The following is a 13,593-nucleotide window of genomic DNA, read 5'->3' as shown; positions in this document are numbered from 1 at the left end:
GACCTGCTAGTGGACTCGTCAGTAAGGCTGATCCAGCAGGTCCTGCCTTATACGCAAGCAGATGATGATAATGATTCGCGTTGATGATTCGAACGCACGCGAGGAATCTCGATTGACGTGATTCGGTACGCGAGGGATCTTGACCGATGCGATCCCGTTTTGTCGGGTGTCCTGACCGCTGGACAACGAATTACCGGGATGCTAATTTTACACGTATGATTAAACGATTGACAAGACAACGGCTCGTGCGTTGTACTTGTCTACCCGAGGACTGGAGAATGTCACGGCATTAGAGCGTAAAACTCAACTGAGCGACTTCGTCTCAGTGTGCCCAGATGGGATACGTTTTTTCGCGCATGCGCGGCGTTTTTAGCCTCAGTAAAGTACGCTTCTCGAGGAAATGTGGCACCTTCAGCGCCATGCAGAATTTTAAGAAATTGATATGATCTCCATGGAGCCTACTACATGTTTGGTTCTTTGACTTTTGCACTCCTAAGTCGTCCATTTGGACCGCTGCACATACGGCCGAATGACCAAATTACGACGACAAAAGTCGATTTAACAATTTTCTCTAAACTAATTTCAAATACCATCATTACGTACTCTAAGAAACGGCCCACAATGTAGCGTGAAAATTGTTTTTGTTAACGCAAGGCAGTAGTCGGTGCACCTGTGCAAAGTTAGGCTATGGTTCGGACGGTGAATCTAAGTTGTTCGCGTCAGTAATTTTGACGACGTAATTGCGTTAATCCTGTTTTCTCCAATTGAAATTCGCTAAGTTTTCCACATGGATATTGAAGCGTCAGGTTCGTACTTTCATCTGCAATTATTGTTAACACAAACATAAGTTGTACATACTGTTAATATACTATATTGTATCATATACTATTCTTGGTTAGAAGTTACAAAAAAAGTTCCAAAGAGTACCCCGATCTTTCTTTACTAGTTCGAAAAAATGGCTTATAACTTATAACTAATATAAAAAATTAAAAAATGAGTCCCCCCCTTTGACCCTTCGATCTATAGAGCGGATTCTTTACAGGTAGTCGCGTCGACCGTGCTGTACAGGAGATAAAGATTACGAGAAAAGAACTATTTGAAGTGTTAAGAAGTGAACAAGTAAAATAGTGACTGAATTTTATAAAAAAATGGGACTCGTTGTGGATCAGCCTAAACAAGGTGGAGGCAATAGTAACGATGGAAATACAGCGCGGAAATTTTTTAAGAATCCTTCGCTCGTTTCCCAAATAACTGGAATCAATAGCGATTTAATAGAAAGATTTTCAAATATACTTTCCATTATATCTTGCGGACACTATATTGAAGAAGATTTATTTAAAATATATTGTTTTGAAACAACACAGATGGCTATTTCATTTTATGGTGGGTACAAAATGAGCGCCAGTGTTCATAAATTGTTAATACACGGAGCTGATATTATAAAATCTTTACCTCTACCAGTTGGCCAACTGTCAGAAGATGTAATTGAGGCGGGCCATAAAGAGTATAAAAAATTAAGACAATATCACTCTAGAAGAACTTCAAGAATCAACACCAATAGTGACATATTTAACTGGATGCTGGTATCCTCGGACCCTCTTGTGATAAGTACTGCAGAAATAATTTAGTGTTTTAATTTATTTAATTCTGTTTTAATTAAAATAATATGGACCCTTAACCCTTTTTTATGACACCAATTAACCCTAAGTAGCTACTTTTCCGATGATTATTATTAAGCAGTCTTCTTAGAAGCATTTCTAACCAGAATGTCAAATAAAATCTCATTTCATATTTTTGTCGTCGTAATTTGGTAATTCGGCCGTATGTGCGCTGTGCGTCCCGTCAATTATACCGGTACATTCCCACCGATATAGCTGCCTCAGGGCTCTGCTACATCATCGCCTCATCATAGATACGTTACTGTTTTGGACGCACATGCGCGAAAAAACGTATCCCGCCTGGGCACACTGCTTCGTCTTCCAGTCCTAACGCGATGCTCGTTGGGTCTCGAATGGAAAATAAGATGCACTGATTGGTTCCTGCCGAAAGTTGCCCAATCAGTACACTTTTGACTGCTAGGACCTCCTTTCCGTAGCTCTGAGTGAGGCCCTGGGAAGGAGGAGTGGGGCGATATCTATCTCAGTCGACGACGCGACGAGTCTCGGTAATTCGACATCGTGCGTAACGGTCGCAAGCGGTTCTTCGGAGGGACTAGATTTATGACACTTTGTATTTTCAAGAGTGTATAAAAATGAACGTTAAACAGATGCCTTGAATGGTCGCCGAATGACCCTAGTTTCTTTAATCCTCTAAGAAGAGATTTAGACACGAACGTACTATAAATCCTGTCCGAAGGAAACACACGAATACTGTTCCTTCGCGACGGAACAGTTTTTGAGATATTTATACCACTTGTTGGGAAAATGATGTTTCGAGAAATACGTGTTTAAAGTTTTGCGTGTACGACACTTGAGAGAGCCTACATATTGGTAATTCTTCAAATTTCCTTGAGATTACATATTCTTTAAATATCAAAGAAGTGAAAAGCTAATGTTTTCATAATTTCGTCACTACTTGCATTCCTGGATTCCGGAACAGCTTCTTTAACTTCAGAAGCATTTGATCCGGCCACATACTAGTCATTTCAATAAATTGATATTGATAAACTTAAACAGAAAATATTGGATGTTCGCTGCCTTGAAATAAATGGATTCTGTAATATTAATATTTAATTAAGTTAATATAATCCAATTTAAAAAAAGGTTCATTGTAATACTTAAAATTCCTTTAATGTATATATTCTTTAAATCAAAGAAGTGGAAAGCTGGAAAAAGAAATTCTAATTTTTAAAGGTCCAGACACTGGAGACCCTCGCCTTGCGCAGGTAACAATCGGTATATGAAAGCCCGCAACTAATTGTAAAATACCGACAAGGAAACCACGCTCTAGAATTCGCACGCCTAGTGAACTCAATATTTATTGCGACCTGTCTCCAAGTTTATAACACAGCAATTATTATGAATTATGTGCCAGAACGAAACAAACCTGCGTGTATGCAAAAAATGTGCAGTAATGGAGCTGCTTGTGACGATTTAATTTCAAAATTAATTTATTCATTTACAACTGTGGAAAACACAAAATCTTACGTGTGATTTTGTTAAGAATAGACAATCTACCAACATCGGCGTGGCGGTAAGCAAGCATTTCTGTTTCGGCTGTTTACGAATTCTTCTTCATTAAATACTGTTTCACATTTCTGTGAATATCTATGGAAATACGAGTCCCATGCAAATCACCGACACAGCTTCCACCGACAATATTTCACTGCCTACAGATTTGACCGACAATAATTTTGGCAGAGAACGTCTTTAACTGACAACGAATTTAACCGACAACGATTTTGACCGGCGACGAATTTAGCTGACAACAGTAACAGCCAACAGTAACATGATCTACAACGATATTCATATGATGTTTACTGACAACGACGTACTACCTCATTGATTATGTACTTTTTCTGATATATTTTTTTGAGCTACTTCTTTTGATACTTTTTTTGAGAGTTCTTTTTAATACAGGGTGAGTCACTTAACGTTGCCACCTAACATATCTTTGTTGTTTTAAAGATGCGTCAAATGTCTGAAGGACAAAGTCGAATGGTTCAGTGGGGCTCACATAATACCAAAAAAATTTTGTTTTTATGTCATTTTTTCAGAGATATGAAGGTGACCTTCATTTTTTTAAATGGAATGAGGTGTTTTTTAATACATCAATCGATGCAGGACGTCGATATGTATGTCGAAAAGTTAGTAGTTTAGGAGATACTTCAATTTACATAATTCTAAACCACCATTACTGTCGTACTTAGACATTAGCGTTTATTTACTAGTGTAACGTCTTTAAATTGAAATATCTCCTGAACTACTAACTTTTAGACATACATACCGACATACTGCATCGATTCATGTATTAAAAAATACCTTATTCCATTTTAAGAAAATGAAGGTGACCTTGATATCTCTAAAAAAAATCACATAAAAACAAAAATATTTTTGGTATCATGTGAGCCCCACTGAACCATTCAGCTTTGTCCTTCAGACATTTGATGTATCTTTAAAAATCACAAAGATATTTGAGGTGGCAACGTTGGGTGACTCACCCTGTATAACATCAAGAAGAAAGTACATACATAATCAATGAGGCAATACGTCGTTGTTAGTAAACATCAAAATCGGCGTCAATTAAATTCGTCGACGATCAAAACTTTCATGGGACCGGGAAATACAGGGTGTCCCGATATTACTGATACAACTGTAGAGAGGGTGATTCTACATGAGAAATTAAGTCGGAACTATAGAATAAAATTTTTTGATCCGAAGCTTCGTTTTCGAGGAAATCGAGTTTGAAAATGCAGCGAACGCGCATCTTATTCGATAGGAAACGTCTGACACATTTGACGCATCTGACCATAACCGACCTATTCTACTTCCTGCATACAGGATGAGTCGCCTAACGTTGCTGCCTCAAATATCATTGTTGTTTTCAAAGATACATGACAGGTCTTGCGGACAAAGTTGAATGGTAAAATGGAGTTCACATGATACCAAAAAAATGTTTGTCTTTATGTCATTTTTTTTTAGAGATATCGAGGTCATCTTCATTTTTTAAAGTAAACTATCCTTTTTTAAACACCTACAATGATAGTCCCTTTCATTACCAATTCCGTGATTGTAATTATTCAAGGTCATTCAAGAAAAGTGCTAAAAACAATACAGTAAAAAATGGTCGAAAATTTATATAAATACGTGTTAATCCATCTATTTCCACAGAAAGGATTTCTTGGCTTATTGTTCTCACTAACCCAAATATTATCGTTAAATTCAATTAAAGGGATTTTAAAAATTAAGTTCGTATACAACCCCTGGCAGAATGTTTCCGATCGGAGGCATTGACACGGATTTTAGAGAAAATATTCACAATTTAGAAGTATAAAGAATATAAAATAATTTAGAATATAAAATATTACTTTATGGAGTTAAAACTGATGGGAAATGGAAAGAAAGGGGCTTATTAAACAATGAAAAATAACATATGCTTCCATTTATTGTAATAAAGAAACTAGAAAATAAACAAAATGTTACACAGAAAAAAGCTCTCGATTAATAGAACTGCTGGAAGAAAGTTTCCGATTCGAGTTACACTGTCCAACACCAAAGTTCAACAATTACTGTTGGATGATTCTTATAGAGTTTTTTGTGCTGATTCCGAATCTGCCCTTAATTATTCCCCTAAACGCATAGTTTTTGAGAAACATTATTTTGAAAACAAAACATATTTTTCAACTTTAAACAAATATTGTGATGTTATTATAAAAGATATTGGATTGTTCTTTGCAGCAGAAGATTCCCTAGACTTTCCCGAATACAGTGATGTCCAATATTAATACATTATGAATGTTTAAACAATCGTTAAAGATGGAGAGACACCACTTTTGCACCAATTGTTGAGGATATTTTTCAATTTATCTTAAAAAATAAGGGTCCAGCGTAAAATCGAATTATGTCACGCGATAGAGCACACTTTTTTCTCGAGTAACCACCCTTCAAAGTTTGCAACGTCGACGTTTTTTCGAACCGAAAAGCAAAATATCTTCGCCCGACATGAGTTGCCGTACCGCGCCGTACCCCGTTTCGCCGTATCCCGAAACTTTCTTCCAGCTGTTCAATTAATCGGGAACTTTTTTCCGTGTAAAATTTTGTTTATTTTCTGGTTTCTTTGTTAAAATAAATGAAAACTTATGTTACTTTGTTGTTTTCCATTCTTCAATAAGCCACTTTTTATTTCCCATCAGTTTTAACTCCATAAAATAATATTTTATACTTCTAGATTGTAAATGTTTTCTCTAAAATCCTTATCAATGCCTCCGATCGGAAACATTCTGCCAGGGGTTGTATGTATACATATGTACCTATGTAAATGTGAAAACCTTTGATATACAATAGGTCAACAAAATGTCAATGATTTATTTATAAAAATTGAACATAATAAAAATTAGGAATAGTACTACTATTGAATTCTTCATTTGTACACCACGTACTTCATTTGTACCATGCGGAAGTCGAGTATAATTTAGAAACACTAATATTCCCTCAATGCTCACCGCTCGAAATCTATTACACCCAAACCCCGGTAATCCACAATAAGCCAAAACAGCTGCAGCATTTGGCCTAATCATAAAATGATAAAACAATCGACCGTCAATACCGTACCGCTACCGCCCCCCCCTCCCCACCGACGCGCGATGATGGGACACTGAACGAAAGGGAAGGATATAAAAAGAGATGTATGGGATAAAGGAGCACAGTTTGCAACAAAAAATATTGTAAAATGCGCCTTAGGATCCAAATATGTCATATGTATTTTTTTAGAATTTTAGAACGCGAAATCTACCCTGTAACTACCCCCGCGAACAAGCTAGAGAGAGCTGACATTTTACTCGGAGAGGTTTTTCTTGGTCGGCTTAAGGGAGATAGAAGGATAAAGGGATATACATTTAATAATGTAAACAATAGTTTGATTAATGGTACTTCAGTTTTTAGTGGTGACTCTGAGCCCCCCCCCCTGTGCGGCGTGAGTCCCACGTTAGGAAACACTGTTCTAAAGTCATTGTATTTTTAAACCAGAATACATTAAAATATGCACCATCATCTGCTAACTGGAAAATTAAATGTTCCTTCCAACCTAGAATAATTCCATTCTACAGGGTGTCCCAAAATTCGTGAACTTCCCGAAAGGGGGTGGTTCCTGAGACCATTTCAAGTGACATTTACCTTTGCTAAAATGTTATCCGTGGCTTTGTTTAGGAGTTATTAACGAAAAACACGGACCAATCAGAGCGCGACCTAGATGCGAGTTGCCACAGTCGGCCAATAGACAGTTGGCGCGCCGCACACTGGTCCACGCGCTCGATCTAGCTGTTCATTAATATTTTAGCACTATTTGAAAGTTTAAAGGTATAGTAATTTAGGTCGTTGGATTCGTTTTGATATCAGCTACAATATTATCGGTCAAAAATACATATTGACTTTTAAAAATTCAAGGTGACTTTAATTATTTATGCATCAAAAATCTCTTTTTTAATTTTTTCGATTGAAATTTCTAGACTGCTGAATGTTGATTAAGTTTTGTTTAAAACATTTTTATCTCAGATTATCGGAAGTATCTGATAAATCAGGTTCAGGTCTTAAATAAACACAATAAGCAATCATTTTTTAAGTAATGGATTTTATAAACATAATTAAAAATATTTTATTTAAAACTGTGCGAAAACACATAATATTAATTATAAAAAATAAAAATAAAATTTTTATTGTATAAACAACAATAACAATTGACATATTATATTATATTATATTGACAAATCATTGTTGTCATCACTTTCTTCTTCAACATCTTTCAATATTAATTGTTCGACTGCATCATCAAAATGCCAGAGGTTCGGCCGCTATTCAGGCGACACATACGCTTTAAACAATAATAACTTGTGTACCGGGACCGAACGGGATGTGATTCTTGCACGATTTCATGGAGAAAAGAACGCTGATAATAATGCACATCGATACAATGAGGGCCCATGGGGGACTGAAAAGATATCCTTCACCAAAGATTGAAAACTGTGAAGATTCTCTTTAGTCTATGGAGCATTGTTATTTTATAATAATAAATTATAAATATTAAATCTTTTTTTTAGTACAAGAGATATACTCTAAATACAGACAAATATACTATTCATTTGCAACAAAAATGGATACATATTATTAAATAGATTCTCCAGGGTATCAACAAGAAAAGAGGTACTTTTTCCGGTGGCAAACAGGATTCATAAAATGTTGATTTTTAAATGCTTGTTCTAATCACAATTTTCAATAAATCTCATTAATTTCATCGTTTTTGAATGTCATGGACATTTAGGAAGCAATATACATTCAATAAACATCGATTTGGGCAAGTTGCTTTTTTACCAAATGAACAGTTAGATCGAGCGCGTGGACCAGTGTGCGCCGGGCCGACTGTGACAACCAGTGGCAACTCGCATCTAGGTCGCGCTCTGATTGGTCCGTGGTTTTTCGTTAATAACTCCTAAACAAAGCCACGGATAACATTTTTGCAAAGGAAAATGTCGCTTGAAATGGTTTCAGGAACCACCCCCTTTCGGGAAGTTCACGAATTTTGGGACACCCTGTATATGATTTCTTCTTTTTAAAGATATATGTATATGAAATTGATATAATACCTCATACAATACCGAAATGTTTAGTAATTGGTTAGATACCGATATATTTAATAATGTAAACAATATTTTGAAAAATGGTGTAGTAACTCATCACTCGGGTGCTAAGGGTTAAAATGAGAGGGAGGGAGAGAAGAGGTCGTAATTAACATTTTGCGACTACCTGATCCTTGATCAGTGCCGTTCACGCATCATAATAATATGTACAAAGAAATTTTTTTAAACCTTGGCGACTCGACGGCTTGATTTCGCATCAAGTTTATCCGCATTCCACAGCTCCGTGATTTCACATCAGGTTCGTTTGTACGTTATCCAACCTCGCAGCAGCTCATCGATTCCATATCGAGTTTGACTGCGTTTCTCTACCAAGCTCCTACCTATTCCTTGATTTCGCATCGGGTTCGTCTGCGTAGTGATTCGCCGTTCTCGCATCGGGTTCGTTCACGAAATCTCACATTTTCCTAGCAACTCCCCTGACTTCGTATCTGGTTCGTACGTGCAACTACTAACGGATTGACTATCCATTTCCTTATAAACTCACCGGCTACACAAACTGCGCGCGGTGCTGACTCGTAACACTATTTATGTTGAAAAATGGCTTAATAGAATTACAAAACATAGCAGAAATGGTAACCGCTAATAGAAATGAAACGTGTGATACTTGGATAATCAGATTATTAGTATTTATAGCGTTATTATGGACATGATATTTGGTCCCCTCAGGGTTTCAAATTCATTTACCAATCCTCTTCCTCTTTCCACTCTCACCATCGCCTTTTCAGCGGGACCTACTGTTTATGGTGGGTTCCGAACCACCTTTTGCCAACAACACGTGAAAAACACCCCGGGTGGGTCACTTCCCGGTTTTTGACCAGACGGTCACCCATCCTAGTGCCGGTCACGTTCCACGTTGTTTAACTTCGGTGATCTAACGAGAACCGGTGCTTTCAACGGGACTACGGTTGTTGGCAATTTATAGCGTTATTATTAGACTGCGGATCTTTGTGCATTTATAGCAAAATTGAGCAGATAAAATTCAAAATTGTTGGAAAGTTTTAAAGAATGAAGATGTCAATATATGATTTGTCCTGTACTTGAAGATTTCAATATATGCTTAAAATCATTAAGGGAAGAAATAACATTGAATTTACTTTCTATTTCTTGCAATCGATGCAGACAATTTTTATTTTGCATAAAAATCCGCAGTCTAATTAAGGTGGAGTGGGGTTAGTCCGCCTTAGTTTTAGCAAAGTAGGACTTTAAACTGATGTATTTTCAGTCTGGTATGTAAAAACTTAACGTTCTTGGTGTTAAACTCTTATCGCAGGTATTACTGATGAATTAGTATTATGTTTCACTATACGTTCCTAAAAACTCATTTTTATCGGTTTGTTAGTTCCAATAACTTAATGAAAAAATGGGTGACACTTTTTCTTACACGTCTGTGAAATCAACAATTTCTAAGATATCGAAAAATCCTTTGAGATTCGTTTATAGGTCACTAAAGACTACAACATATTGAAATTCGAACAAAATCCGAGACAGTACTCCAGCAAGTGTCCGACTTGGCGTGAAATTACCCAATTCCGAACGATGAAGAATTTCTGCAATCATCATAATTACTAAATAAGAGAAATAAATGAGGGAGGATTACAATAAGCCGAAACATTTTTACCGAACCATTAGTTTCATGAAAAAAATATTGCGTACAGTTGTATGTTTAATTATCGTTCGAACGTTAATAAAAACTGGAAAAACTGGTTCTCTCTACATTCATTAGGGGAGTAAATCCGTGCTTCGTGAAAGAATAGAAGGGAAATCGCTTCGAGATAAAATTTATGAGACAAATATACGACGCTCTTCGTGTGCAATTGTGCATTACCGTCCATGTAAAACAACACGGATTCTAGGAATCCGGTGTGCCGAGCTTCTCGTCACTTCCTGACAGTTTCGGTCGCTCGACACAGGGTTACGCTACATGTACATGTATGTATATGGGCTTTTTATTTTTCGGAACACAAACCAGACGATATTGACCTAAAACAGTTGACCGTAAACGTGTTCTACTATCGATCATTTTTATAAAAATTTACAAATTCATACAAGTTCGTGCAATTATAATTATGTCTTTAAAATTTAGATTAAGTAGATTTCCTTTTTTATAACATCAATAATATCAATAATTACTAGACCGCGGATCTTTATGCAAAATAAAAATTTCCTGGCTGAATTGCACCAAACTGGAGTGAAATAGAAATTTATTTTCTTCCCTATTATGTTTAGTAGGTTGAGAATAATATAATAGTACGTTTAAATTTTTCTAATATTTTTGTTATTTTAATCTATTGTTGTACTATTTTTTTTTAACGAGATTATTAAAGTTTAAATATCGACAATTTCACGATGATCAGAAAAGTGTTGAAATACTTTTTGCATATACTGTAAAACAGGAAGAAATATTGGGGTGAACACGATATGAACAAAAAATAAAGCACGAAATCTTTCATGTCCGAGACTAAGCGAGTAGTTTTGTGATTAACAGTGTATGCTGCACCATAGATCGTTACTATCTAGAGGTAAGGCTAGAAAAACAGAATGAGGGAAAACAGGATGCATTTGTCCTGTTCTTTCCGGGCACAACACTGGCATATCTGCTTCGTGAAACGTTGTCTAGATACGAGAAAGGCGGGATGAAACATCCGGATGAACACGCACACTAACGTAGAATATCTTTGGGTAACGCTCTGCAAACTCCCATTATGACCGGTAGTGCCATCTACCTTAAAACATTTTACTTTTTATTTATCCTGTAACAGACCTTTACAAAATGATACGCATAAAACGTCCTAGAGTGACGATTTATATTGGATATTTTTACGTAACAACCAAATAACCGTAACCGTGTATTTAACTGTGACGATGTAAGTGATTATTTTATTTTGATGTTTGAAATATAGAGAATTCGAGTAGGTAATGATGAGAAACTAAATATTCAGAAAGTATATAGCATAGGGGTACTTGGCCTTGCCCCCCCCCCCCTGATATTATGTTAAAACAATATTCTTCACTTATAAACCACTAATATTCTTCAACTACTATTAATAATATGTTTACCGACATATTTCGCAAATTTCAGCCTTATTTATTAATTCCAGTTGGATGCCGCTATTAATAGTTATTTCCACATTTCTCTATTTCTCTAACAATTAGAAGTTTCCCTTTTAGTTTTGTGTTAGTTAGACTAATTATGTTTATTATAAATATTAGATGATTGTATAAGTTCGTGCCCGATTTGAAAATAAAAGTCAATGGTTAAATTTTAAAGAATACAACTTTATTATAATTGTAGAAAATTTAACTGTTATTTAATTTTAATTTAACCAACCCCTTAACCAATCCTTAAAATTCAACCATTGAATTTTATTTTCAAATCGGGCACGAACTATTTAAATATACATTCAGATAGGTATTGTAAATATTTTGTACATTCTTAGGGTTAAAATCGCATAAATGATTTTGTATGTGACTATAATTAATTTCTGAATATTTATATTGTTAAATTTAAATCGTATTTTTTCGTTTGTTTTAGGTACACGCTGATGTGTATATCTAGGGAGAGTACATTGTGAAGATTGAGTGAGTGTTTCTAAAAAATGTTCTACCGTTAGTTTATTTGAACTTCAATTGGTTATTATTGGTTATTATCGTTGATTTCTATGATAATTGTATGTATAATCTTCAAACAAATAATAATATGAAAATTATTGTTCAGATGGATGTAGAAAGCTATTAAGACATCGGAAGTCAATTATTAATTGCATAGAAGAACCATAAAATTAAGTATCATGTATTAGAAGGTAGCTAGGTTGAAATGTTGCTACTTTCACGAGATACAAAGCTAGTCATTCCTGATTGAAATTAATTAGTAATTGTATGTCTTCAAACAAATAGTAACGTAACAATTATCGTTCACATGGATATAGAAAGCTATTGATATATCGCAAGTCAATTATTAATTGCATAGAAGAAACATAAAATCAAGTATCATGTATTCGAAGGTAGTTAGGTTAAAATGTTGCTACTATCACGACATAAAAAGCTAGTCATTACTGATTGAAAAAATATGTTTATTGAAACATTTTAAAATTTATTTTGTAAAGACTGCCAATACATTGGAAATTGGAAATACGTCCCATTTTCAACAGGAGCGTGGCCAAAGCACATAACCTATGTGATGTGTCAATGCCTTCTATACAATACGCCCCATATGTTAAGGTGCCATTTCCTTTCAGTGTCAGGTCCATGCGTCTAACGTATCCGTCAGATGCTTGAATACTGGCGCAATGTTTGCCTGTCAGCGAAATTCAACTGACGCGTTTACAAATTTACACGTTCTTTGCGACATGGAACTCTTTTTAATCGTTTCGGATTGGATAAAAATAGTGATAGAAAACATCTAATCTAAACGGCATATTAACTATATCGTCATAATACTATATTTTAGTCATACTTACACAATAAAAGTTAACAGATAAGTACAGCACACTGTATTCAATCAAAACTACGGTAAAAATATTTTAAAAGGGAAAAGGAATAAAGTGTTGTGAGATTTTATTAAAAAAGACGTAATCGTTGACTTGGATGAAATTTGATAAATTTTGAAATCTGCAGACGTGGTATGAACAAAAGTCTTAATTTGTATCTTTATTAAACAATTTTAGTAATGCTCAAAGAATAAGGTGTTATGTTTGAAACAGGACTGAAGTCATTTTTAAATATTATTTGATTATTGCCCTACTCTGTGCTGTATACATATATGTACCTGTGGTATGTATCGTATGAAATTAAGACGAAACTTTCAGCTATAATTTCTTATCCATACTTCCACAAACATGTCGCTGTTGTCATTCATTTTACTATCAAGTTCCGTTTGAGGCGTGCAAACTTTTCAGTCTTCACGCTACGAGATTACTGGCTAGTTGGTACACTTAAATATATGTACTATAATTTAGCCGAGAGTGAACACTTCCCAAGAGTTTTAACTGTCGGAATCGTGGTAAATCTTGCAAACAAACTTATGCTAATTAAATAGCAACGAAATGGGGTAATTGCCAGTAATTATACTTAATTTACTGTGAAATGAACGAACCACTGCAGCACTGAGAAACCGCTATAAACAGAAGTCGTTACCATTTAATTGGATACACAACATTCTTATTACGTATACAGTAATCGATACATTTTTTAATTAGGTTAGGTCTCTTCTCCTGATCTTAGTATTTTAACAATTGTGACTTTATATT

At 35.2% G+C, this 13,593-nt stretch overlaps 1 protein-coding gene across 12 annotated transcripts in view; it reads left to right on the top strand.

Annotated features, from left to right (window-relative positions):
* The window catches only part of LOC143215469 (lachesin), a 653,313-nt gene that overhangs the window by 207,748 nt on the left and 431,972 nt on the right, over positions 1 to 13,593 (top strand). For 8 of the 12 annotated variants that reach the window (XM_076437611.1, XM_076437608.1, XM_076437603.1 and 5 more), the window contains one exon: positions 11,880 to 11,926. The exons of the other annotated variants lie outside the window; for them this stretch is intronic. The gene's annotated coding sequence lies outside the window, so the exon portion shown is untranslated. The remainder of the gene's footprint in view (positions 1 to 11,879; positions 11,927 to 13,593) is intronic. 12 annotated transcript variants of the gene reach the window in all.

Source organism: Lasioglossum baleicum, chromosome 13 (genome assembly GCF_051020765.1).
Source record: "Lasioglossum baleicum chromosome 13, iyLasBale1, whole genome shotgun sequence".
In the NCBI taxonomy this organism is placed as follows: domain Eukaryota; kingdom Metazoa; phylum Arthropoda; class Insecta; order Hymenoptera; family Halictidae; genus Lasioglossum; species Lasioglossum baleicum.
Note: the sequence above shows the minus strand (reverse complement) of the source record. Positions and strands in the feature narration are given on the sequence as shown.